Source organism: Leptodactylus fuscus, chromosome 1 (assembly GCF_031893055.1).
Source record: "Leptodactylus fuscus isolate aLepFus1 chromosome 1, aLepFus1.hap2, whole genome shotgun sequence".
NCBI lineage: Eukaryota > Metazoa > Chordata > Amphibia > Anura > Leptodactylidae > Leptodactylus > Leptodactylus fuscus.
The window spans coordinates 235,124,133-235,148,887 of record NC_134265.1 but is presented as its reverse complement, the minus strand read 5'-3'; the positions used below and the strand labels follow the sequence as shown (position 1 = coordinate 235,148,887).

The following is a 24,755-nucleotide window of genomic DNA, read 5'->3' as shown; positions in this document are numbered from 1 at the left end:
CATTAATGACTGATGTGAAAGAGGGACTTCCCCCCCCCCCCCCCATTTCCAGGATTACCTGCGCATTATGCAAAAAGGAAAGCTCGGTTCAGTTAGGATATAGAAAGAACCCAAAAACATTCATGTCAATTGTTCAATGTTTAAAACCAGGGTGTGACAAAACCCAGGACTGAATCGGGGACCTTTAGATCTTTAGTCTACGCTCTCCCAACTGAGCTATTTCGGCATCCGCGCAGCACATTGTCTTCTCCTGAAAGAACTGTTTTCAACCTTTTTTTTTTTTCTATAGTTCCAGCAGCGCGCTACGCTCGATCGAAACCCCAACGAATTGGAAAGAAACGTAGCAAGCCATTTCTTTTGTTAGTGGATTTGTATTCAAAATTCATTTGCCGAAACCCGGGATCGAACCAGGGACCTTTAGATCTTCAGTTTAACGCTCTCCCAACTGAGCTATTTCGGCCTCTGTCCTGGGGTTTGCTGTCTCCCCGTTCACTAGTTGGGACATCTTTAGGCAAGGTGAACATTCCCATGAGTACAGAATGTACATAGGAGGGATGATTTTCTAATGAGTAGTTAATTGATTCCAAATAGCGTGCATGCGCGCGACATTCAGGGACTGAGGAAACTAATCCCATGTCAGGATGACCGAGTGGTCTAAAGCGCTGCGTTCAGGTCGCAGTCTCCTCTGGAGGCGTAGGTTCGAATCCCACTTCTGACAGTGGTTTGATTTTTTTCCTGCTGGCGATAGCACCAGTGCAGAGAAATTCCTGCTGGCTCCCAATGGCAATTTCACTTTTACTTCTGACTATATAGCCTGACTCAGCTTGCTTGGCTGTAGAGCCAGTAATAAGGGTCCTAGCTTTCAGTGACCTGATTCTGTGTAACTTCCGCGTGAACCTCCTGAAAAGTATGTGACTCCGCAAGGGATTTTCTTGTGAAGACAAGAGTTCTGAATAATGCGCACTTGAATGGAGACCAAAAACTAATCCAATCACAATCTGGAGGATCCGCTATGATGTCTGTCACAAACACCTCTTCTACATTCTGTCTGTGTGGACCGTTAAGGTAAAATATCGGCCTTTATTGTAAGAGACAAAGGTTTAAAGCTGAAGCATGGAATAACATTTCTACAGCATTGGAACCTGGGGGAGACCTGGGAGAAATGACATTCAGTGGGGCCTGGAGCTCATTGGACATTGCCATCTGGTTTTGACCAGCCAAGTGTCGAGCTCTGACTCTATACCCACTTAAAATCATCAATATAATGTAGCTGAGCAGGATCTATCTGCTAAAAAAAGACAGCCACCGCTGTTGTGCACCTAGGACATGTCTTCTGGTGATGCAGCTGCGTGCTTTTGGAGGTGAACGCTATTGGGCGAGCAGCAAAGAAAATGGCAGCTGGTTCTTCGGGAGGGAACACGGAGAAGAGGTAAGGCTTCTTGGAGAAGTGTGGTAATATATGTCTCTGCCATTCAGCATTCTGCTGAATATTTCCGGATCCTTGCATTATTTAGTCTTTCTCACATTAATGACTGATGTGAAAGAGGGACTCCCCCCCCCCATTTCCAGGATTACCTGCGCATTATGCTAGAAGGAAAGCTCGGTTCAGTTAGGATATAGAAAGAACCCAAAAACATTCATGTCAATTGTTCAATGTTTAAAACGAGGGTGTGACAAAACCCAGAATTGAATCGGGGACCTTTAGATCTTTAGTCTACGCTCTCCCAACTGAGCTATTTCGGCATCCGCGCAGCACATTGTCTTCTCCTGAAAGAACTGTTTTCAACCTTTTTTTTTTTTCTATAGTTCCAGCAGAGCGCTACGCTCGATTGAAACCCCAACGAATTGGAAAGAAACGTAGTAAGCCTTTTCTTTTGTTAGTGAATTTGTATTCAAAATTCATTTGCCGAAACCCGGGATCGAACCAGGGACCTCTAGATCTTCAGTCTAACGCTCTCCCAACTGAGCTATTTCGGCCTCTGTCCTGGGGTTTGCTGTCTCCCCGTTCACTAGTTGGGACATCTTTAGGCAAGGTGAAAATTCCCATGAGTACAGAATGTACATAGGAGGGATGATTTTCTAATGAGTAGTTAATTGATTCCAAATAGCGTGCATGCGCGCGACATTCAGGGACTGAGAAAACTAATCCCATGTCAGGATGGCCGAGCGGTCTAAGGCGCTGCGTTTAGGTCGCAGTCTCCTCTGGAGGCATGGGTTCGAATCCCACTTCTGACATTGGTTTGATTTTTTTCCTGCTGGCGATAGCACCAGTGCAGAGAAATTCCTGCTGGCTCCCAATGGCAATTTCACTTTTACTTCTGACTATATAGCCTGACTCAGCTTGCTTGGCTGTAGAGCCAGTAATAAGGGTCCTAGCTTACAGTGACCTGATTCTGTGTAACTTCCGCGTGACCCTCCTGAAAAGTACGTGACTCCGCAAGGGATTTTCTTGTGAAGACAAGAGTTCTGAATAATGCGCACTTGAATGGAGACCAAAGACTAATCCAATCACAATCTGGAGGATCCGCTATGATGTCTGTCACAAACACCCCTTCTACATTCTGTCTGTGTGGACCGTTAAGGTAAAATAACGGCCTTTATTGTAAGAGACAAAGGTTTACAGCTGAAGCATGGAATAACATTTCTACAGCATTGGAACCTGGGGGAGACCAGGGAGAAATGACATTCAGTGGGGCCTGGAGCTCATTGGACATTGCCATCTGGTTTTGACCAGCCAAGAGTCGAGCTCTGACTCTATACCCACTTAAAATCATCAATATAATGTAGCTGAGCAGGGTCTATCTGCTAAAAAAAGACAGCCACCGCTGTTGTGCACCTAGGACATGTCTTCTGGTGATGCAGCTGCGTGCTTTTGGAGGTGAACGCTATTGGGCGAGCAGCAAAGAAAATGGTAGCTGGTTCTTCTGGAGGGAACACGGAGAAGAGGTAAGGCTTCTTGGAGAAGTGTGGTAATATATGTCTCTGCCATTCAGCATTCTGCTGAATATTTCCGGATCCTTGCATTATTTAGTCTTTCTCACATTAATGACTGATGTAAAAGAGGGACTTCCCCCCCCATTTCCAGGATTACCTGCGCATTATGCAAGAAGGAAAGCTCGGTTCAGTTAGGATATAGAAAGAACCCAAAAACTTTCATGTCAATTGTTCAATGTTTAAAACGAGGGTGTGAAAAAACCCAGTATTGAATCGGGGACCTTTAGATCTTTAGTCTACGCTCTCCCAACTGAGCTATTTCGGAATCCACGCAGCACATTATCTTCTCCTGAAAGAACTGTTTTCAACCTTTTTTTTTTTTGTATAGTTCCAGCAGCGCGCTACGCTCGATCGAAACCCCAACGAATTGGAAAGAAACGTAGCAAGCCTTTTCTTTTGTTAGTGGATTTGTATTCAAAATTCATTTGCCGAAACCCGGGATCGAACCAGGGACCTTTAGATCTTCAGTCTAACGCCCTCCCAACTGAGCTATTTCGGCCTCTGTCCTGGGGTTTGCTGTCTCCCCGTTCACTAGTTGGGACATCTTTAGGCAAGGTGAAAATTCCCATGAGTACAGAATGTACATAGGAGGGATGATTTTCTAATGAGTAGTTAATTGATTCCAAATAGCGTGCATGCGCGCGACATTCAGGGACTGAGGAAACTAATCCCATGTCAGGATGGCCGAGCGGTCTAAGGCGCTGCGTTCAGGTCGCAGTCTCCTCTGGAGGCGTGGGTTCGAATCCCACTTCTGACAGTGGTTTGATTATTTTCCTGCTGGCGATAGCACCAGTGCAGAGAAATTCCTGCTGGCTCCCAATGGCAATTTCACTTTTACTTCTGACTATATAGCCTGACTCAGCTTGCTTGGCTGTAGAGCCAGTAATAAGGGTCCTAGCTTACAGTGACCTGATTCTGTGTAACTTCCGCGTGACCCTCCTGAAAAGTACGTGACTCCGCAAGGGATTTTCTTGTGAAGACAAGAGTTCTGAATAATGCGCACTTGAATGGAGACCAAAGACTAATCCAATCACAATCTGGAGGATCCGCTATGATGTCTGTCACAAACACCCCTTCTACATTCTGTCTGTGTGGACCGTTAAGGTAAAATAACGGCCTTTATTGTAAGAGACAAAGGTTTACAGCTGAAGCATGGAATAACATTTCTACAGCATTGGAACCTGGGGGAGACCTGGGAGAAATGACATTCAGTGGGGCCTGGAGCTCATTGGACATTGCCATCTGGTTTTGACCAGCCAAGTGTCGAGCTCTGACTCTATACCCACTTAAAATCATCAATATAATGTAGCTGAGCAGGATCTATCTGCTAAAAAAAGACAGCCACCGCTGTTGTGCACCTAGGACATGTCTTCTGGTGATGCAGCTGCGTGCTTTTGGAGGTGAACGCTATTGGGCGAGCAGCAAAGAAAATGGCAGCTGGTTCTTCGGGAGGGAACACGGAGAAGAGGTAAGGCTTCTTGGAGAAGTGTGGTAATATATGTCTCTGCCATTCAGCATTCTGCTGAATATTTCCGGATCCTTGCATTATTTAGTCTTTCTCACATTAGTGACTGATGTGAAAGAGGGACTCCCCCCCCCCATTTCCAGGATTACCTGCGCATTATGCTAGAAGGAAAGCTCGGTTCAGTTAGGATATAGAAAGAACCCAAAAACATTCATGTCAATTGTTCAATGTTTAAAACGAGGGTGTGACAAAACCCAGAATTGAATCGGGGACCTTTAGATCTTTAGTCTATGCTCTCCCAACTGAGCTATTTCGGCATCCGCGCAGCACATTGTCTTCTCCTGAAAGAACTGTTTTCAACCTTTTTTTTTTTTCTATAGTTCCAGCAGAGCGCTACGCTCGATTCAAACTCCAACGAATTGGAAAGAAACGTAGTAAGCCTTTTCTTTTGTTAGTGGATTTGTATTCAAAATTCATTTGCCGAAACCCGGGATCGAACCAGGGACCTCTAGATCTTCAGTCTAACGCTCTCCCAACTGAGCTATTTCGGCCTCTGTCCTGGGGTTTGCTGTCTCCCCGTTCACTAGTTGGGACATCTTTAGGCAAGGTGAAAATTCCCATGAGTACAGAATGTACATAGGAGGGATGATTTTCTAATGAGTAGTTAATTGATTCCAAATAGCGTGCATGCGCGCGACATTCAGGGACTGAGAAAACTAATCCCATGTCAGGATGGCCGAGCGGTCTAAGGCGCTGCGTTTAGGTCGCAGTCTCCTCTGGAGGCATGGGTTCGAATCCCACTTCTGACATTGGTTTGATTTTTTTCCTGCTGGCGATAGCACCAGTGCAGAGAAATTCCTGCTGGCTCCCAATGGCAATTTCACTTTTACTTCTGACTATATAGCCTGACTCAGCTTGCTTGGCTGTAGAGCCAGTAATAAGGGTCCTAGCTTACAGTGACCTGATTCTGTGTAACTTCCGCGTGACCCTCCTGAAAAGTATGTGACTCCGCAAGGGATTTTCTTGTGAAGACAAGAGTTCTGAATAATGCGCACTTGAATGGAGACCAAAGACTAATCCAATCACAATCTGGAGGATCCGCTATGATGTCTGTCACAAACACCCCTTCTACATTCTGTCTGTGTGGACCGTTAAGGTAAAATAACGGCCTTTATTGTAAGAGACAAAGGTTTACAGCTGAAGCATGGAATAACATTTCTACAGCATTGGAACCTGGGGGAGACCAGGGAGAAATGACATTCAGTGGGGCCTGGAGCTCATTGGACATTGCCATCTGGTTTTGACCAGCCAAGAGTCGAGCTCTGACTCTATACCCACTTAAAATCATCAATATAATGTAGCTGAGCAGGGTCTATCTGCTAAAAAAAGACAGCCACCGCTGTTGTGCACCTAGGACATGTCTTCTGGTGATGCAGCTGCGTGCTTTTGGAGGTGAACGCTATTGGGCGAGCAGCAAAGAAAATGGTAGCTGGTTCTTCTGGAGGGAACACGGAGAAGAGGTAAGGCTTCTTGGAGAAGTGTGGTAATATATGTCTCTGCCATTCAGCATTCTGCTGAATATTTCCGGATCCTTGCATTATTTAGTCTTTCTCACATTAATGACTGATGTAAAAGAGGGACTTCCCCCCCCATTTCCAGGATTACCTGCGCATTATGCAAGAAGGAAAGCTCGGTTCAGTTAGGATATAGAAAGAACCCAAAAACATTCATGTCAATTGTTCAATGTTTAAAACGAGGGTGTGAAAAAACCCAGTATTGAATCGGGGACCTTTAGATCTTTAGTCTACGCTCTCCCAACTGAGCTATTTCGGAATCCACGCAGCACATTATCTTCTCCTGAAAGAACTGTTTTCAACCTTTTTTTTTTTTGTATAGTTCCAGCAGCGCGCTACGCTCGATCGAAACCCCAACGAATTGGAAAGAAACGTAGCAAGCCTTTTCTTTTGTTAGTGGATTTGTATTCAAAATTCATTTGCCGAAACCCAGGATCGAACCAGGGACCTTTAGATCTTCAGTCTAACGCCCTCCCAACTGAGCTATTTCGGCCTCTGTCCTGGGGTTTGCTGTCTCCCCGTTCACTAGTTGGGACATCTTTAGGCAAGGTGAAAATTCCCATGAGTACAGAATGTACATAGGAGGGATGATTTTCTAATGAGTAGTTAATTGATTCCAAATAGCGTGCATGCGCGCGACATTCAGGGACTGAGGAAACTAATCCCATGTCAGGATGGCCGAGCGGTCTAAGGTGCTGCGTTCAGGTCGCAGTCTCCTCTGGAGGCGTGGGTTCGAATCCCACTTCTGACAGTGGTTTGATTATTTTCCTGCTGGCGATAGCACCAGTGCAGAGAAATTCCTGCTGGCTCCCAATGGCAATTTCACTTTTACTTCTGACTATATAGCCTGACTCAGCTTGCTTGGCTGTAGAGCCAGTAATAAGGGTCCTAGCTTACAGTGACCTGATTCTGTGTAACTTCCGCGTGACCCTCCTGAAAAGTACGTGACTCCGCAAGGGATTTTCTTGTGAAGACAAGAGTTCTGAATAATGCGCACTTGAATGGAGACCAAAGACTAATCCAATCACAATCTGGAGGATCCGCTATGATGTCTGTCACAAACACCCCTTCTACATTCTGTCTGTGTGGACCGTTAAGGTAAAATAACGGCCTTTATTGTAAGAGACAAAGGTTTACAGCTGAAGCATGGAATAACATTTCTACAGCATTGGAACCTGGGGGAGACCTGGGAGAAATGACATTCAGTGGGGCCTGGAGCTCATTGGACATTGCCATCTGCTTTTGACCAGCCAAGAGTCGAGCTCTGACTCTATACCCACTTAAAATCATCAATATAATGTAGCTGAGCAGGGTCTATCTGCTAAAAAAAGACAGCCACCGCTGTTGTGCACCTAGGACATGTCTTCTGGTGATGCAGCTGCGTGCTTTTGGAGGTGAATGCTATTCGGCGAGCAGCAAAGAAAATGGCAGCTGGTTCTTCGGGAGGGAACACGGAGAAGAGGTAAGGCTTCTTGGAGAAGTGTGGTAATATATGTCTCTGCCATTCAGCATTCTGCTGAATATTTCCGGATCCTTGCATTATTTAGTCTTTCTCACATTAATGACTGATGTGAAAGAGGGACTTCCCCCCCCCCCATTTCCAGGATTACCTGCGCAATATGCTAGAAGGAAAGCTCGGTTCAGTTAGGATATAGAAAGAACCCAAAAACATTCATGTCAATTGTTCAATGTTTAAAATGAGGGTGTGACAAAACCCAGAATTGAATCGGGGACCTTTAGATCTTTAGTCTACGCTCTCCCAACTGAGCTATTTCGGCATCCGCGCAGCACATTGTCTTCTCCTGAAAGAACTGTTTTCAACCTTTTTTTTTTTTTCTATAGTTCCAGCAGTGCGCTACGCTCGATCGAAACCCCAACGAATTGGAAAGAAACGTAGCAAGCCTTTTCTTTTGTTAGTGGATTTGTATTCAAAATTCATTTGCCGAAACCCGGGATCGAACCAGGGACCTCTAGATCTTCAGTCTAACGCTCTCCCAACTGAGCTATTTCGGCCTCTGTCCTGGGGTTTGCTGTCTCCCCGTTCACTAGTTGGGACATCTTTAGGCAAGGTGAAAATTCCCATGAGTACAGAATGTACATAGGAGGGATGATTTTTTAATGAGTAGTTAATTGATTCCAAATAGCGTGCATGCGCGCGACATTCAGGGACTGAGAAAACTAATCCCATGTCAGGATGGCCGAGCGGTCTAAGGCGCTGCGTTCAGATCGCAGTCTCCTCTGGAGGCGTGGGTTCGAATTCCACTTCTGACAGTGGTTTGATTTTTTTCCTGCTGGCGAGAGCACCAGTGCAGAGAAATTCCTGCTGGCTCCCAATGGCAATTTCACTTTTACTTCTGACTATATAGCCTGACTCAGCTTGCTTGGCTGTAGAGCCAGTAATAAGGGTCCTAGTTTTCAGTGACCTGATTCTGTGTAACTTCCGCGTGACCCTCCTGAAAAGTACGTGACTACGCAAGGGATTTTCTTGTGAAGACAAGAGTTCTGAATAATGCGCACTTGAATGGAGACCAAAGACTAATCCAATCACAATCTGGAGGATCCGCTATGATGTCTGTCACAAACACCCCTTCTACATTCTGTCTTTGTGGACCGTTAAGATAAAAGAACGGCCTTTATTGTAAGAGACAAAGGTTTACAGCTGAAGCATGGAATAACATTTCTACAGCATTGGAACCTGGGGGAGACCTGGGAGAAATGACATTCAGTGGGGCCTAGAGCTCATTGGACATTGCCATCTGGTTTTGACCAGCCAAGAGTTGAGCTCTGACTCTATACCCACTTAAAATCATCAATATAATGTAGCTGAGCAGGGTCTATCTGCTAAAAAAAGACAGCCACCGCTATTGTGCACCTAGGACATGTCTTCTGGTGATGCAGCTGCGTGCTTTTGGAGGTGAACGCTATTCGGCGAGCAGCAAAGAAAATGGCAGCTGGTTCTTCGGGAGGGAACACGGAGAAAAGGTAAGGCTTCTTGGAGAAGTGTGGTAATATATGTCTCTGCCATTCAGCATTCTGCTGAATATTTCCGGATCCTTGCATTATTTAGTCTTTCTCACATTAATGACTGATGTGAAAGAGGGACTTCCCCCCCCATTTCCAGGATTACCTGCGCATTATGCAAAAAGGAAAGCTCGGTTCAGTTAGGATATAGAAAGAACCCAAAAACATTCATGTCAATTGTTCAATGTTTAAAATGAGGGTGTGACAAAACCCAGAATTGAATGGGGGACCTTTAGATCTTTAGTCTACGCTCTCCCAACTGAGCTATTTCGGCATCCGCGCAGCACATTGTCTTCTCCTGAAAGAACTGTTTTCAACCTTTTTTTTTTTTCTATAGTTCCAGCAGTGCGCTACGCTCGATCGAAACCCCAACGAATTGGAAAGAAACGTAGCAAGCCTTTTCATTTGTTAGTGGATTTGTATTCAAAATTCATTTGCCGAAACCCGGGATCGAACCAGGGACCTTTAGTCTAACGCTTTCCCAACTGAGCTATTTCAGCCTCTGTCCTGGGGTTGGCTTTCTCCCCGTTCACTAGTTGGGACATCTTTAGGCAAGGTGAAAATTCCCATGAGTCCAGAATGTACATAGGAGGGATGATTTTCTAATGAGTAGTTAATTGATTCCAAATAGCGTGCATGCGCGCGACATTCAGGGACTGAGGAAACTAATCCCATGTCAGGATGGCCGAGCGGTCTAAGGCGCTGAGTTTAGGTCGCAGTCTCCTCTGGAGGCGTGGGGTCGAATCCTATTTCTGACAGTGGTTTGATTTTTTTTCCTGCTGGCGATAGCACCAGTGCAGAGAAATTCCTGCTGGCTCCCAATGGCAATTTCACTTTTACTTCTGACTATATAGCCTGACTCAGCTTGCTTGGCTGTAGAGCCAGTAATAAGGGTCCTAGCTTACAGTGACCTGATTCTGTGTAACTTCCGCGTGACCCTCCTGAAAAGTACGTGACTCCGCAAGGGATTTTCTTGTGAAGACAAGAGTTCTGAATAATGTGCACTTGAATGGAGACCAAAGACTAATCCAATGACAATCTGGAGGATCCGCTATGATGTCTGTCACAAACACCCCTTCTACATTCTGTCTGTGTGGACCGTTAAGGTAAAATAACGGCCTTTATTGTAAGAGACAAAGGTTTACAGCTGAAGCATGGAATAACATTTCTACAGCATTGGAACCTGGGGGAGACCTGGGAGAAATGACATTCAGTGGGGCCTGGAGCTCATTGGACATTGCCATCTGCTTTTGACCAGCCAAGAGTCGAGCTCTGACTCTATACCCACTTAAAATCATCAATATAATGTAGCTGAGCAGGGTCTATCTGCTAAAAAAAGACAGCCACCGCTGTTGTGCACCTAGGACATGTCTTCTGGTGATGCAGCTGCGTGCTTTTGGAGGTGAACGCTATTCGGCGAGCAGCAAAGAAAATGGCAGCTGGTTCTTCGGGAGGGAACACGGAGAAGAGGTAAGGCTTCTTGGAGAAGTGTGGTAATATATGTCTCTGACATTCAGCATTCTGCTGAATATTTCCGGATCCTTGCATTATTTAGTCTTTTTCACATTAATGACTGATGTGAAAGAGGGACTTCCCCCCCCATTTCCAGGATTACCTGCGCATTATGCAAGAAGGAAAGCTCGGTTCAGTTAGGATATAGAAAGAACCCAAAAACATTCATGTCAATTGTTCAATGTTTAAAACGAGGGTGTGACAAAACCCAGAATTGAATCGGGGACCTTTAGATCTTTAGTCTACGCTCTCCCAACTGAGCTATTTCGGCATCCGCGCAGCACATTGTCTTCTCCTGAAAGAACTGTTTTCAACCTTTTTTTTTTTCTATAGTTCCAGCAGTGCGCTACGCTCGATCGAAACCCCAACGAATTGGAAAGAAACGTAGCAAGCCTTTTCTTTTGTTAGTGGATTTGTATTCAAAATTCATTTGACGAAACCCGGGATCGAACCAGGGACCTTTAGATCTTCAGTCTAACGCTCTCCCAACTGAGCTATTTCGGCCTCTGTCCTGGGGTTGGCTGTCTACCCGTTCACTAGTTGGGACATCTTTAGGAAAGGTGAAAATTCCCATGAGTACAGAATGTACATAGGAGGGATGATTTTCTAATGAGAAGTTGATTCCAAATAGCGTGCATGCGCGCGACATTCAGGGACTGAGGAAACTAATCCCATGTCAGGATGGCCGAGCGGTCTAAGGCGCTGCGTTCAGTTTGCAGTCTTCTCTGCAGGCGTGGGTTCGAATCCCACTTCTGACAGTGATTTGATTTTTTTCCTGCTGGCGATAGCACCAGTGCAGAGAAATTCCTGCTGGCTCCCAATGGCAATTTCACTTTTACTTCTGACTATATAGCCTGACTCATCTTGCTTGGCTGTAGAGCCAGTAATAAGGGTCCTAGCTTTCAGTGACCTGATTCTGTGTAACTTCCGCGTGACCCTCCTGAAAAGTACGTGACTCCGCAAGGGATTTTCTTGTGAAGACAAGTGTTCTGAATAATGCACACTTGAATGGAGACCAAAGACTAATCCAATCACAATCTGGAGGATCCGCTATGATGTCTGTCACAAACACCCCTTCTACATTCTGTCTGTGTGGACCGTTAAGGTAAAATAACGGCCTTTATTGTAAGAGACAAAGGTTTACAGCTGAAGCATGGAATAACATTTCTACAGCTTTGGAACCTGGGGGAGACCTGGGAGAAATGACATTCAGTGGGGCCTGGAGCTCATTGGACATTGCCATCTGGTTTTGACCAGCCAAGAGTTGAGCTCTGACTCTATACCCACTTAAAATCATCAATATAATGTAGCTGAGCAGGGTCTATCTGCTAAAAAAAGACAGCCACCGCTGTTGTGCACCTAGGACATGTCTTCTGGTGATGCAGCTGCGTGCTTTTGGAGGTGAATGCTATTCGGCGAGCAGCAAAGAAAATGGCAGCTGGTTCTTCGGGAGGGAACACGGAGAAGAGGTAAGGCTTCTTGGAGAAGTGTGGTAATATATGTCTCTGCCATTCAGCATTCTGCTGAATATTTCCGGATCCTTGCATTATTTAGTGTTTCTCACATTAATGACTGATGTGAAAGAGGGACTCCCCCCCCCATTTCCAGGATTACCTGCGCATTATGCAAGAAGGAAAGCTCGGTTCAGTTAGGATATAGAAAGAACCCAAAAACATTCATGTCCATTGTTCAATGTTTAAAACGAGGGTGTGACAAAACCCAGAATTAAATCGGGGACCTTTAGATCTTTAGTCTACGCTCTCCCAACTGAGCGATTTTGGCATCCGCGCAGCACATTGTCTTCTCCTGAGAGAACTGTTTTCAACCTTTTTTTTTTTTCTATAGTTCCAGCAGTGCGCTACGCTCGATCGAAACCCCAACGAATTGGAAAGAAACGTAGCAAGCCTTTTCTTTTGTTAGTGGATTTGTATTCAAAATTCATTTGCCGAAACCCGGGATCGAACCAGGGACCTTTAGATCTTCAGTTTAACGCTCTCCCAACTGAGGTATTTCGGCCTCTGTCCTGGGGTTTGCTGTCTCCCCGTTCACTAGTTGGGACATCTTTAGGCAAGGTGAACATTCCCATGAGTCCAGAATGTACATAGGAGGGATGATTTTCTAATGAGTAGTTAATTGATTCCAAATAGCGTGCATGCGCGCGACATTCAGGGACTGAGGAAACTAATCCCATGTCAGGATAGCTGAGCGGTCTAAGGCGCTGCGTTCAGGTCGCAGTCTCCTCTGGAGGTGTGGGTTCAAATCCCACTTCTGACAGTGGTTTGATTTTTTTCCTGCTGGCGATAGCACCAGTGCAGAGAAATTCCTGCTGGCTCCCAATGGCAATTTCACTTTTACTTCTGACTATATAGCCTGACTCAGCTTGCTTGGCTGTAGAGCCAGTAATAAGGGTCCTAGTTTTCAGTGACCTGATTCTGTGTAACTTCCGCGTGACCCTCCTGAAAAGTACGTGACTCCGCAAGGGATTTTCTTGTGAAGACAAGAGTTCTGAATAATGCGCACTTGAATGGAGACCAAAGACTAATCCAATCACAATCTGGAGGATCCGCTATGATGTCTGTCACAAACACCCCTTCTACATTCTGTCTGTGTGGACCGTTAAGGTAAAAGAACGGCCTTTATTGTAAGAGACAAAGGTTTACAGCTGAAGCATGGAATAACATTTCTACAGCATTGGAACCTGGGGGAGACCTGGGAGAAATGACATTCAGTGGGGCCTGGAGCTCATTGGACATTGCCATCTGGTTTTGACCAGCCAAGAGTCGAGCTCTGACTCTATACCCACTTAAAATCATCAATATAATGTAGTTGAGCAGGATCTATCTGCTAAAAAACGACAGCCACCGCTGTTGTGCACCTAGGACATGTCTTCTGGTGATGCAGCTGCGTGCTTTTGGAGGTGAACGCTATTCAGCGAGCAGCAAAGAAAATGGCAGCTGGTTCTTCGGGAGGGAACACGGAGAAGAGGTAAGGCTTCTTGGAGAAGTGTGGTAATATATGTCTCTGCCATTCAGCATTCTGCTGAATATTTCCGGATCCTTGCATTATTTAGTCTTTCTCACATTAATGACTGATGTGAAAGAGGGACTTCTCCCCCCCCCCCATTTCCAGGATTACCTGCGCATTATGCAAGAAGGAAAGCTCGGTTCAGTTAGGATATAGAAAGAACCCAAAAACATTCATGTCAATTGTTCAATGTTTAAAACGAGGGTGTGACAAAACCCAGAATTGAATCGGGGACCTTTAGTCTACGCTCTCCCAACTGAGCTATTTCGGCATCCGCGCAGCACATTGTCTTCTCCTGAAAGAACTGTTTTCAACCTTTTTTTTTTTCTATAGTTCCAGCAGTGCGCTACGCTCGATCGAAACCCCAACGAATTGGAAAGAAACGTAGCAAGCCTTTTCTTTTGTTAGTGGATTTGTATTCAAAATTCATTTGCCGAAACCCGGGATCGAACCAGGGACCTTCAGATCTTCAGTCTAACGGTCTCCCAACTGAGCTATTTCGGCCTCTGTCCTGAGGTTTGCTGTCTCCCCGTTCACTAGTTGGGACATCTTTAGGCAAGGTGAAAATTCCCATGAGTACAGAATGTACATAGGAGGGATGATTTTCTAATGAGTAGTTAATTGATTCCAAATAGCGTGCATGCGCGCGACATTCAGGGACTGAGGAAACTAATCCCATGTCAGGATGGCCGAGCGGTCTAAGGCGCTGCATTCAGGTCGCAGTCTCCTCTGGAGGCGTGGGTTCGAATCCCACTTCTGACAGTGGTTTGATTTTTTTCCTGCTGGCGATAGCACCAGTGCAGAGAAATTCCTGCTGGCTCCCAATGGCAATTTCACTTTTACTTCTGACTATATAGCCTGACTCAGCTTGCTTGGCTGTAGAGCCAGTAATAAGGGTCCTAGCTTACAGTGACCTGATTCTGTGTAACTTCCGCGTTACCCTCCTGAAAAGTACGTGACTCCGCAAGGGATTTTCTTGTGAAGACAAGAGTTCTGAATAATGCGCACTTGAATGGAGACCAAAGACTAATCCAATGACAATCTGGAGGATCCGCTATGATGTCTGTCACAAACACCCCTTCTACATTCTGTCTGTGTGGACCGTTAAGGTAAAATAACGGCCTTTATTTAAGAGACAAAGGTTTACAGCTGAAGCATGGAATAACATTTCTACAGCATTGGAACCTGGGGGAGACCTGGGAGAAATGACATTCAGTGGGGCCTGGAGCTCATTGGACATTGCCATCTGGTTTAGACCAGCCAAGAGTCGAGCTCTGACTCTATACCCACTTAAAATCATCAATATAATGTAGCTGAGCAGGGTCTATCTGCTAAAAAAAGACAGCCACCGCTGTTGTGCACCTAGGACATGTCTTCTGGTGATGCAGCTGCGTGCTTTTGGAGGTGAACGCTATTCGGCGAGCAGCAAAGAAAATGGCAGCTGGTTCTTCGGGAGGGAACACGGAGAAGAGGTAAGGCTTCTTGGAGAAGTGTGGTAATATATGTCTCTGACATTCAGCATTCTGCTGAATATTTCCGGATCCTTGCATTATTTAGTCTTTCTCACATTAATGACTGATGTGAAAGAGGGACTCCCCCCCCCCCATTTCCAGGATTACCTGCGCATTATGCAAGAAGGAAAGCTCGGTTCAGTTAGGATATAGAAAGAACCCAAAAACATTCATGTCAATTGTTCAATGTTTAAAATGAGGGTGTGACAAAACCCAGAATTGAATCGGGGACCTTTAGATCTTTAGTCTACGCTCTCCCAACTGAGCTATTTCGGCATCCGCGCAGCACATTGTCTTCTCCTGAAAGAACTGTTTTCAACCTTTTTTTTTTTCTATAGTTCCAGCAGCGCGCTACGCTTGATCGAAACCCCAACGAATTGGAAAGAAACGTAGCAAGCCTTTTCTTTTGTTAGTGGATTTGTATTCAAAATTCATTTGCCGAAACCCGGGATCGAACCAGGGACCTTTAGATCTTCAGTCTAACGCTCTCCCAACTGAGCTATTTCGGCCTCTGTCCTGGGGTTTGCTGTCTCCCCGTTCACTAGTTGGGACATCTTTAGGCAAGGTGAAAATTCCCATGAGTACAGAATGTACATAGGAGGGATGATTTTCTAATGAGTAGTTAATTGATTCCAAATAGCGTGCATGCGCGCGACATTCAGGGACTGAGGAAACTAATCCCATGTCAGGATGGCCGAGCGGTCTAAGGCGCTGCGTTCAGGTCGCAGTCTCCTCTGGAGGCGTGGGTTCGAATCTCACTTCTGACAGTGGTTTGATTTTTTTCCTGCTGGCGATAGCACCAGTGCAGAGAAATTCCTGCTGGCTCCCAATGGCAATTTCACTTTTACTTCTGACTATATAGCCTGACTCAGCTTGCTTGGCTGTAGAGCCAGTAATAAGGGTCCTAGCTTTCAGTGACCTGATTCTGTGTAACTTCCGCGTGACCATCCTGAAAAGTATGTGACTCCACAAGGGATTTTCTTGTGAAGACAAGAGTTCTGAATAATGCGCACTTGAATGGAGACCAAAGACTAATCCAATCACAATCTGGAGGATCCGCTATGATGTCTGTCACAAACACCCCTTCTACATTCTGTCTGTGTGGACCGTTAAGGTAAAATAACGGCCTTTATTGTAAGAGACAAAGGTTTACAGCTGAAGCATGGAATAACATTTCTACAGCATTGGAACCTGGGGGAGACCTGCGAGAAATGACATTCAGTGGGGCCTGGAGCTCATTGGACATTGCCATCTGCTTTTGACCAGCCAAGAGTCGAGCTCTGACTCTATACCCACTTAAAATCATCAATATAATGTAGCTGAGCAGGGTCTATCTGCTAAAAAAAGACAGCCACCGCTGTTGTGCACCTAGGACATGTCTTCTGGTGATGCAGCTGCGTGCTTTTGGAGGTGAACGCTATTCGGCGAGCAGCAAAGAAAATGGCAGCTGGTTCTTCGGGAGGGAACACGGAGAAGAGGTAAGGCTTCTTGGAGAAGTGTGGTAATATATGTCTCTGCCATTCAGCATTCTGCTGAATATTTCCGGATCCTTGCATTATTTAGTCTTTCTCACATTAATGACTGATGTGAAAGAGGGACTCCCCCCCCCCATTTCCAGGATTACCTAAGCATTATGCAAGAAGGAAAGCTCGGTTCAGTTAGGATATAGAAAGAACCCAAAAACATTCATGTCAATTGTTCAATGTTTAAAACGAGGGTGTGACAAAACGTAGAATTGAATCGGGGACCTTTAGTCTACGCTCTCCCAACTGAGCTATTTCGGCATCCGCGCAGCACATTGTCTTCTCCTGAAAGAACTGTTTTCAACCTTTTTTTTTTTTTTTTCTATAGTTCCAGCAGTGCGCTACGCTCGATCAAAACCCCAACGAATTGGAAAGAAACGTAGCAAGCCTTTTCTTTTGTTAGTGGATTTGTATTCAAAATTCATTTGCCGAAACCCGGGATCGAACCAGGGACCTTTAGATCTTCAGTCTAACGCTCTCCCAACTGAGGTATTTCGGCCTCTGTCCTGGGGTTTGCTGTCTCCCCGTTCACTAGTTGGGACATCTTTAGGCAAGGTGAACATTCCCATGAGTCCAGAATGTACATAGGAGGGATGATTTTCTAATGAGTAGTTAATTGATTCCAAATAGCGTGCATGCGCGCGACATTCAGGGACTGAGGAAACTAATCCCATGTCAGGATAGCTGAGCGGTCTAAGGCGCTGCGTTCAGGTCGCAGTCTCCTCTGGAGGTGTGGGTTCAAATCCCACTTCTGACAGTGGTTTGATTTTTTTCCTGATGGCGATAGCACCAGTGCAGAGAAATTCCTGCTGGCTCCCAATGGCAATTTCACTTTTACTTCTGACTATATAGCCTGACTCAGCTTGCTTGGCTGTAGAGCCAGTAATAAGGGTCCTAGTTTTCAGTGACCTGATTCTGTGTAACTTCCGCGTGACCCTCCTGAAAAGTATGTGACTCCACAAGGGATTTTCTTGTGAAGACAAGAGTTCTGAATAATGCGCACTTGAATGGAGACCAAAGACTAATCCAATCACAATCTGGAGGATCCGCTATGATGTCTGTCACAAACACCCCTTCTACATTCTGTCTGTGTGGACCGTTAAGGTAAAAGAACGGCCTTTATTGTAAGAGACAAAGGTTTACAGCTGAAGCATGGAATAACATTTCTACAGCATTGGAACCTGGGGGAGACCTGGGAGAAATGACATTCAGTGGGGCCTGGAGCTCATTGGACATTGCCATCTGGTTTTGACAAGCCAAGAGTCGAGCTCTGACTCTATACCCACTTAAAATCATCAATATAATGTAGTTGAGCAGGATCTATCTGCTAAAAAAAGACAGCCACCGCTGTTGTGCACCTAGGACATGTCTTCTGGTGATGCAGCTGCGTGCTTTTGGAGGTGAACGCTATTCAGCGAGCAGCAAAGAAAATGGCAGCTGGTTCTTCGGGAGGGAACACGGAGAAGAGGTAAGGCTTCTTGGAGAAGTGTGGTAATATATGTCTCTGCCATTCAGCATTCTGCTGAATATTTCCGGATCCTTGCATTACTTAGTCTTTCTCACATTAATGACTGATGTGAAAGAGGGACTTCTCCCCCCCCCCCATTTCCAGGATTACCTGCGCATTATGCAAGAAGGAAAGCTCGGTTCAGTTAGGATATAGAAAGAACCCAAAAACATTCATGTCAATTGTTCAATGTTTAAAACGAGGGTGTGACAAAACCCAGAATTGAATCGGGGACCTTTAGTCTACGCTCTCCCAACTGAGCTATTTCGGCATCCGCGCAGCACATTGTCTTCTCCTGAAAGAACTGTTTTCAACCTTTTTTTTTTTCTATAGTTCCAGCAGTGCGCTACGCTCGATCGAAACCCCAACGAATTGGAAAGAAACGTAGTAAGCCTTTTCTTTTGTTAGTGGATTTGTATTCAAAATTCATTTGCCGAAACCCGGGATCGAACCAGGGACCTTCAGATCTTCAGTCTAACGCTCTCCCAACTGAGCTATTTCGGCCTCTGTCCTGAGGTATGCTGTCTCCCCGTTCACTAGTTGGGACATCTTTAGGCAAGGTGAAAATTCCCATGAGTCCAGAATGTACATAGGAGGGATGATTTTCTAATGAGTAGTTAATTGATTCCAAATAGCGTGCATGCGCGCGACATTCAGGGACTGAGGAAACTAATCCCATGTCAGGATGGCCGAGCGGTCTAAGGCGCTGCGTTCAGGTCGCAGTCTCCTCTGGAGGCGTGGGTTCGAATCCCACTTCTGACAGTGGTTTGATTTTTTTCCTGCTGGCGATAGCACCAGTGCAGAGAAATTCCTGCTGGCTCCCAATGGCAATTTCACTTTTACTTCTGACTATATAGCCTGACTCAGCTTGCTTGGCTGTAGAGCCAGTAATAAGGGTCCTAGCTTACAGTGACCTGATTCTGTGTAACTTCCGCGTGACCCTCCTGAAAAGTACGTGACTCCGCAAGGGATTTTCTTGTGAAGACAAGAGTTCTGAATAATGCGCACTTGAATGGAGACCAAAGACTAATCCAATGACAATCTGGAGGATCCGCTATGATGTCTGTCACAAACACCCCTTCTACATTCTGTCTGTGTGGACCGTTAAGGTAAAATAACGGCCTTTATTTAAGAGACAAAGGTTTACAGCTGAAGCATGGAATAACATTTCTACAGCATTGGAACCTGGGGGAGACCTGGGAGAAATGACATTCAGTGGGGCCTGGAGCTCATTGGACATTGCCATCTGGTTTAGACCAGCCAAGAGTCGAGCTCTGACTCTATACCCACTTAAAATCATCAATATAATGTAGCTGAGCAGGGTCTATCTGCTAAAAAAAGACAGCCACCGCTGTTGTGCACCTAGGACATGTCTTCTGGTGATGCAGCTGCGTGCTTTTGGAGGTGAACGCTATTCGGCGAGCAGCAAAGAAAATGGCAGCTGGTTCTTCGGGAGGGAACACGGAGAAGAGGTAAGGCTTCTTGGAGAAGTGTGGTAATATATGTCTCTGCCATTCAGCATTCTGCTGAATATTTCCGGATCCTTGCATTATTTAGTCTTTCTCACATTAATGACTGATGTGAAAGAGGGACTCCCCCCCCCCATTTCCAGGATTACCTGCGCATTATGCAAGAAGGAAAGCTCGGTTCAGTTAGGATATAGAAAGAACCCAAAAACATTCATGTCAATTGTTCAATGTTTAAAATGAGGGTGTGACAAAACCCAGAATTGAATCGGGGACCTTTAGATCTTTAGTCTACGCTCTCCCAACTGAGCTATTTCGGCATCCGCGCAGCACATTGTCTTCTCCTGAAAGAACTGTTTTCAACCTTTTTTTTTTCTATAGTTCCAGCAGCGCGCTACGCTTGATCGAAACCCCAACGAATTGGAAAGAAACGTAGCAAGCCTTTTCTTTTGTTAGTGGATTTGTATTCAAAATTCATTTGCCGAAACCCGGGATCGAACCAGGGACCTTTAGATCTTCAGTCTAACGCTCTCCCAACTGAGCTATTTCGGCCTCTGTCCTGGGGTTTGCTGTCTCCCCGTTCACTAGTTGGGACATCTTTAGGCAAGGTGAAAATTCCCATGAGTACAGAATGTACATAGGAGGGATGATTTTCTAATGAGTAGTTAATTGATTCCAAATAGCGTGCATGCGCGCGACATTCAGGGACTGAGGAAACTAATCCCATGTCAGGATGGCCGAGCGGTCTAAGGTGCTGCGTTCAGGTCGCAGTCTCCTCTGGAGGCGTGGGTTCGAATCTCACTTCTGACAGTGGTTTGATTTTTTTCCTGCTGGCGATAGCACCAGTGCAGAGAAATTCCTGCTGGCTCCCAATGGCAATTTCACTTTTACTTCTGACTATATAGCCTGACTCAGCTTGCTTGGCTGTAGAGCCAGTAATAAGGGTCCTAGCTTTCAGTGACCTGATTCTGTGTAACTTCCGCGTGACCCTCCTGAAAAGTATGTGACTCCACAAGGGATTTTCTTGTGAAGACAAGAGTTCTGAATAATGCGCACTTGAATGGAGACCAAAGACTAATCCAATCACAATCTGGAGGATCCGCTATGATGTCTGTCACAAACACCCCTTCTACATTCTGTCTGTGTGGAACGTTAAGGTAAAATAACGGCCTTTATTGTAAGAGACAAAGGTTTACAGCTGAAGCATGGAATAACATTTCTACAGCATTGGAACCTGGGGGAGACCTGCGAGAAATGACATTCAGTGGGGCCTGGAGCTCATTGGACATTGCCATCTGCTTTTGACCAGCCAAGAGTCGAGCTCTGACTCTATACCCACTTAAAATCATCAATATAATGTAGTTGAGCAGGATCTATCTGCTAAAAAACGACAGCCACCGCTGTTGTGCACCTAGGACATGTCTTCTGGTGATGCAGCTGCGTGCTTTTGGAGGTGAACGCTATTCGGCGAGCAGCAAAGAAAATGGCAGCTGGTTCTTCGGGAGGGAACACGGAGAAGAGGTAAGGCTTCTTGGAGAAGTGTGGTAATATATGTCTCTGCCATTCAGCATTCTGCTGAATATTTCCGGATCCTTGCATTATTTAGTCTTTCTCACATTAATGACTGATGTGAAAGAGGGACTTCCCCCCCATTTCCAGGATTACCTGCGCATTATGCTAGAAGGAAAGCTCGGTTCAGTTAGGATATAGAAAGAACCCAAAAACATTCATGTCAATTGTTCAATGTTTAAAACGAGGGTGTGACAAAACGTAGAATTGAATCGGGGACCTTTAGTCTACGCTCTCCCAACTGAGCTATTTCGGCATCCGCGCAGCACATTGTCTTCTCCTGAAAGAACTGTTTTCAACCTTTTTTTTTTTTTTTCTATAGTTCCAGCAGTGCGCTACGCTCGATCAAAACCCCAACGAATTGGAAAGAAACGTAGCAAGCCTTTTCTTTTGTTAGTGGATTTGTATTCAAATTCATTTGCCGAAACCTGGGATCGAACCAGGGACCTTTAGATATTCAGTCTAACGCTCTCCCACCTGAGCTATTTCGGCCTCTGTCCTGGGGTTTGCTGTCTCCCCGTTCACTAGTTGGGACATCTTTAGGCAAGGTGAAAATTCCCATGAGTACAGAATGTACATAGGAGGGATGATTTTCTAATGAGTAGTTAATTGATTCCAAATAGCGTGCATGCGCGCGACATTCGGGGACTGAGGAAACTAATCCCATGTCAGGATGGCCGAGCGGTCTAAGGCGCTGCGTTCAGGTCGCAGTCTCCTATGGACGCGTGGGTTCGAATCCCACTTCTGACAGTGGTTTGATATTTTTCCTGCTGGCGATAGCACCAGTGCAGAGAAATTCCTGCTGGCTCCCAATGGCAATTTCACTTTTACTTCTGACTATATAGCCTGACTCAGCTTGCTTGGCTGTAGAGCCAGTAATAAGGGTCCTAGCTTTCAGTGACCTGATTCTGTGTAACTTCCGCGTGACCCTCCTGAAAAGTACGTGACTCCGCAAGGGATTTTCTTGTGAAGACAAGAGTTCTGAATAATGCGCACTTGAATGGAGACCAAAGACTAATCCAATCACAATCTGGAGGATCCGCTATGATGTCTGTCACAAACACCCCTTCTACATTCTGTCTGTATGGACCGTTAAGGTAAAATAACGGCCTTTATTTAAGAGACAAAGGTTTACAGCTGAAGCATGGAATAACATTTCTACAGCTTTGGAACCTGGGGGAGACCTGGGAGAAATGACATTCAGTGGGGCCTGGAGCTCATTGGACATTGCCATCTGCTTTTGACCAGCCAAGAGTCGAGCTCTGACTCTATACCCACTTAAAATCATCAATGTAATGTAGCTGAGCAGGGTCTATCTGCTAAAAAAAGACAGCCACCGCTGTTGTGCACCTAGGACATGTCTTCTGGTGATGCAGCTGCGTGCTTTTGGAGGTGAACGCTATTGGGCGAGCAGCAAAGAAAATGGCAGCTTGTTCTTCTGGAGGGAACACGGAGAAGAGGTAAGGCTTCTTGGAGAAGTGTGGTAATATATGTCTCTGCCATTCAGCATTCTGCTGAATATTTCCGGATCCTTGCATTATTTAGTCTTTCTCACATTAATGACTGATGTGAAAGAGGGACTTCCCCCCCCATTTCCAGGATTACCTGCGCATTATGCAAGAAGGAAAGCTCGGTTCAGTTAGGATATAGAAAGAACCCAAAAACATTCATGTCAATTGTTTAATGTTTAAAACAAGGGTGTGACAAAACCCAGAATTGAATCGGTGACTTTTAGATCTTTAGTCTACGCTCTCCCAACTGAGCTATATCGGAATCCGCGCAGCACATTGTCTTCTCCTGAAAGAACTGTTTTCAACCTTTTTTTTTTTCTATAGTTCCAGCAGCGCGCTACGCTCGATCGAAACCCCAACGAATTGGAAAGAAACGTAGCAAGCCTTTTCTTTTGTTAGTGGATTTGTATTCAAAATTCATTTGCCGAAACCCGGGATCGAACCAGGGACCTTTAGATCTTCAGTCTAACGCTCTCCCAACTGAGCTATTTCGGCCTCTGTCCTGGGGTTTGCTGTCTCCCCGTTCACTAGTTGGGACATCTTTAGGCAAGGTGAAAATTCCCATGAGTACAGAATGTACATAGGAGGGATGATTTTCTAATGAGTAGTTAATTGATTCCAAATAGCGTGCATGCGCGCGACATTCAGGGACTGAGGAAACTAATCCCATGTCAGGATGGCTGAGCGGTCTAAGGCGCTGCGTTCAGGTCGCAGTCTCCTCTGGAGGCGTGGGTTCGAATCCCACTTCTGACAGTGGTTTGATTTTTTTCCTGCTGGCGATAGCACCAGTGCAGAGAAATTCCTGCTGGCTCCCAATGGCAATTTCACTTTTACTTCTGACTATATAGCCTGACTCAGCTTGCTTGGCTGTAGAGCCAGTAATAAGGGTCCTAGCTTACAGTGACCTGATTCTGTGTAACTTCCGCGTGACCCTCCTGAAAAGTACGTGACTCCGCAAGGGATTTTCTTGTGAAGACAAGAGTTCTGAATAATGCGCACTTGAATGGAGACCAAAGACTAATCCAATCACAATCTGGAGGATCCGCTATGATGTCTGTCACAAACACCCCTTCTACATTCTGTCTGTGTGGACCGTTAAGGTAAAAGAACGGCCTTTATTGTAAGAGACAAAGGTTTACAGCTGAAGCATGGAATAACATTTCTACAGCATTGGAACCTGGGGGAGACCTGGGAGAAATGACATTCAGTGGGGCCTGGAGCTCACTGGACATTGCCATCTGGTTTTGACCAGCCAAGAGTCGAGCTCTGACTCTATACCCACTTAAAATCATCAATATAATGTAGCTGAGCAGGGTCTATCTGCTAAAAAAAGACAGCCACCGCTGTTGTGCACCTAGGACATGTCTTCTGGTGATGCAGCTGCGTGCTTTTGGAGGTGAACGCTATTGGGCGAGCAGCAAAGAAAATGGCAGCTGGTTCTTCTGGAGGGAACACGGAGAAGAGGTAAGGCTTCTTGGAGAAGTGTGGTAATATATGTCTCTGCCATTCAGCATTCTGATGAATATGTCCGGATCCTTGCATTATTTAGTCTTTCTCACATTAATGACTGATGTGAAAGAGGGACTTCCCCCCCCATTTCCAGGATTACCTGCGCATTATGCAAGAAGGAAAGCTCGGTTCAGTTAGGATATAGAAAGAACCCAAAAACATTCATGTCAATTGTTCAATGTTTAAAACGAGGGTGTGAAAAAACCCAGTATTGAATCGGGGACCTTTAGATCTTTAGTCTACGCTCTCCCAACTGAGCTATTTCGGCCTTTGTTCTGGGGTTTGCTGTCTCCCCGTTCACTAGTTGGGACATCTTTAGGCAAGGTGAAAATTCCCATGAGTACAGAATGTACATAGGAGGGATGATTTTCTAATGAGTAGTTAATTGATTCCAAATAGCGTGCATGCGCGCGACATTCAGGGACTGAGGAAACTAATCCCATGTCAGGATGGCCGAGCGGTCTAAGGTGCTGCGTTCAGGTCGCAGTCTCCTCTGGAGGCGTGGGTTCGAATCCCACTTCTGATAGTGGTTTGATTATTTTCCTGCTGGCAATAGCACCAGTGCAGAG

At 45.5% G+C, this 24,755-nt stretch overlaps 28 non-coding genes across 28 annotated transcripts; 15 read left to right on the top strand and 13 right to left on the bottom strand.

Moving 5' to 3' along the window:
• Window positions 1-387: 387 nt before the first annotated feature.
• On the bottom strand, window positions 388-460 carry TRNAF-GAA (transfer RNA phenylalanine (anticodon GAA)). The gene has a single exon. It is a non-coding gene; the product is annotated as a tRNA-Phe (tRNA).
• A 1,444-nt stretch (window positions 461-1,904) lies between these two features.
• TRNAF-GAA (transfer RNA phenylalanine (anticodon GAA)) lies at window positions 1,905-1,977 on the bottom strand. The gene has a single exon. It is a non-coding gene; the product is annotated as a tRNA-Phe (tRNA).
• A 175-nt stretch (window positions 1,978-2,152) lies between these two features.
• On the top strand, window positions 2,153-2,235 carry TRNAL-UAG (transfer RNA leucine (anticodon UAG)). Its single transcript has one exon. It is a non-coding gene; the product is annotated as a tRNA-Leu (tRNA).
• A 1,185-nt stretch (window positions 2,236-3,420) lies between these two features.
• TRNAF-GAA (transfer RNA phenylalanine (anticodon GAA)) lies at window positions 3,421-3,493 on the bottom strand. Its single transcript has one exon. It is a non-coding gene; the product is annotated as a tRNA-Phe (tRNA).
• Window positions 3,494-3,668: 175 nt separating this feature from the next.
• Window positions 3,669-3,751, top strand: TRNAL-CAG (transfer RNA leucine (anticodon CAG)). The gene has a single exon. It is a non-coding gene; the product is annotated as a tRNA-Leu (tRNA).
• Window positions 3,752-4,937: 1,186 nt separating this feature from the next.
• Window positions 4,938-5,010, bottom strand: TRNAF-GAA (transfer RNA phenylalanine (anticodon GAA)). The gene has a single exon. It is a non-coding gene; the product is annotated as a tRNA-Phe (tRNA).
• A 175-nt stretch (window positions 5,011-5,185) lies between these two features.
• On the top strand, window positions 5,186-5,268 carry TRNAL-UAG (transfer RNA leucine (anticodon UAG)). The gene has a single exon. It is a non-coding gene; the product is annotated as a tRNA-Leu (tRNA).
• A 1,185-nt stretch (window positions 5,269-6,453) lies between these two features.
• TRNAF-GAA (transfer RNA phenylalanine (anticodon GAA)) lies at window positions 6,454-6,526 on the bottom strand. Its single transcript has one exon. It is a non-coding gene; the product is annotated as a tRNA-Phe (tRNA).
• Window positions 6,527-6,701: 175 nt separating this feature from the next.
• TRNAL-CAG (transfer RNA leucine (anticodon CAG)) lies at window positions 6,702-6,784 on the top strand. Its single transcript has one exon. It is a non-coding gene; the product is annotated as a tRNA-Leu (tRNA).
• A 1,189-nt stretch (window positions 6,785-7,973) lies between these two features.
• On the bottom strand, window positions 7,974-8,046 carry TRNAF-GAA (transfer RNA phenylalanine (anticodon GAA)). The gene has a single exon. It is a non-coding gene; the product is annotated as a tRNA-Phe (tRNA).
• Window positions 8,047-8,221: 175 nt separating this feature from the next.
• Window positions 8,222-8,304, top strand: TRNAL-CAG (transfer RNA leucine (anticodon CAG)). Its single transcript has one exon. It is a non-coding gene; the product is annotated as a tRNA-Leu (tRNA).
• Window positions 8,305-10,997: 2,693 nt separating this feature from the next.
• On the bottom strand, window positions 10,998-11,071 carry TRNAF-GAA (transfer RNA phenylalanine (anticodon GAA)). The gene has a single exon. It is a non-coding gene; the product is annotated as a tRNA-Phe (tRNA).
• A 170-nt stretch (window positions 11,072-11,241) lies between these two features.
• Window positions 11,242-11,324, top strand: TRNAL-CAG (transfer RNA leucine (anticodon CAG)). The gene has a single exon. It is a non-coding gene; the product is annotated as a tRNA-Leu (tRNA).
• A 1,433-nt stretch (window positions 11,325-12,757) lies between these two features.
• TRNAL-CAG (transfer RNA leucine (anticodon CAG)) lies at window positions 12,758-12,840 on the top strand. Its single transcript has one exon. It is a non-coding gene; the product is annotated as a tRNA-Leu (tRNA).
• Window positions 12,841-14,269: 1,429 nt separating this feature from the next.
• Window positions 14,270-14,352, top strand: TRNAL-CAG (transfer RNA leucine (anticodon CAG)). Its single transcript has one exon. It is a non-coding gene; the product is annotated as a tRNA-Leu (tRNA).
• Window positions 14,353-15,537: 1,185 nt separating this feature from the next.
• On the bottom strand, window positions 15,538-15,610 carry TRNAF-GAA (transfer RNA phenylalanine (anticodon GAA)). Its single transcript has one exon. It is a non-coding gene; the product is annotated as a tRNA-Phe (tRNA).
• A 175-nt stretch (window positions 15,611-15,785) lies between these two features.
• On the top strand, window positions 15,786-15,868 carry TRNAL-CAG (transfer RNA leucine (anticodon CAG)). Its single transcript has one exon. It is a non-coding gene; the product is annotated as a tRNA-Leu (tRNA).
• A 1,182-nt stretch (window positions 15,869-17,050) lies between these two features.
• TRNAF-GAA (transfer RNA phenylalanine (anticodon GAA)) lies at window positions 17,051-17,123 on the bottom strand. Its single transcript has one exon. It is a non-coding gene; the product is annotated as a tRNA-Phe (tRNA).
• A 175-nt stretch (window positions 17,124-17,298) lies between these two features.
• Window positions 17,299-17,381, top strand: TRNAL-CAG (transfer RNA leucine (anticodon CAG)). The gene has a single exon. It is a non-coding gene; the product is annotated as a tRNA-Leu (tRNA).
• Window positions 17,382-18,562: 1,181 nt separating this feature from the next.
• TRNAF-GAA (transfer RNA phenylalanine (anticodon GAA)) lies at window positions 18,563-18,635 on the bottom strand. Its single transcript has one exon. It is a non-coding gene; the product is annotated as a tRNA-Phe (tRNA).
• Window positions 18,636-18,810: 175 nt separating this feature from the next.
• Window positions 18,811-18,893, top strand: TRNAL-CAG (transfer RNA leucine (anticodon CAG)). The gene has a single exon. It is a non-coding gene; the product is annotated as a tRNA-Leu (tRNA).
• Window positions 18,894-20,076: 1,183 nt separating this feature from the next.
• On the bottom strand, window positions 20,077-20,149 carry TRNAF-GAA (transfer RNA phenylalanine (anticodon GAA)). Its single transcript has one exon. It is a non-coding gene; the product is annotated as a tRNA-Phe (tRNA).
• A 175-nt stretch (window positions 20,150-20,324) lies between these two features.
• TRNAL-CAG (transfer RNA leucine (anticodon CAG)) lies at window positions 20,325-20,407 on the top strand. Its single transcript has one exon. It is a non-coding gene; the product is annotated as a tRNA-Leu (tRNA).
• Window positions 20,408-21,585: 1,178 nt separating this feature from the next.
• Window positions 21,586-21,658, bottom strand: TRNAF-GAA (transfer RNA phenylalanine (anticodon GAA)). Its single transcript has one exon. It is a non-coding gene; the product is annotated as a tRNA-Phe (tRNA).
• A 175-nt stretch (window positions 21,659-21,833) lies between these two features.
• On the top strand, window positions 21,834-21,916 carry TRNAL-CAG (transfer RNA leucine (anticodon CAG)). The gene has a single exon. It is a non-coding gene; the product is annotated as a tRNA-Leu (tRNA).
• A 1,183-nt stretch (window positions 21,917-23,099) lies between these two features.
• TRNAF-GAA (transfer RNA phenylalanine (anticodon GAA)) lies at window positions 23,100-23,172 on the bottom strand. Its single transcript has one exon. It is a non-coding gene; the product is annotated as a tRNA-Phe (tRNA).
• A 175-nt stretch (window positions 23,173-23,347) lies between these two features.
• On the top strand, window positions 23,348-23,430 carry TRNAL-CAG (transfer RNA leucine (anticodon CAG)). Its single transcript has one exon. It is a non-coding gene; the product is annotated as a tRNA-Leu (tRNA).
• Window positions 23,431-24,629: 1,199 nt separating this feature from the next.
• TRNAL-CAG (transfer RNA leucine (anticodon CAG)) lies at window positions 24,630-24,712 on the top strand. Its single transcript has one exon. It is a non-coding gene; the product is annotated as a tRNA-Leu (tRNA).
• The last annotated feature ends 43 nt before the right edge of the window (window positions 24,713-24,755 follow it).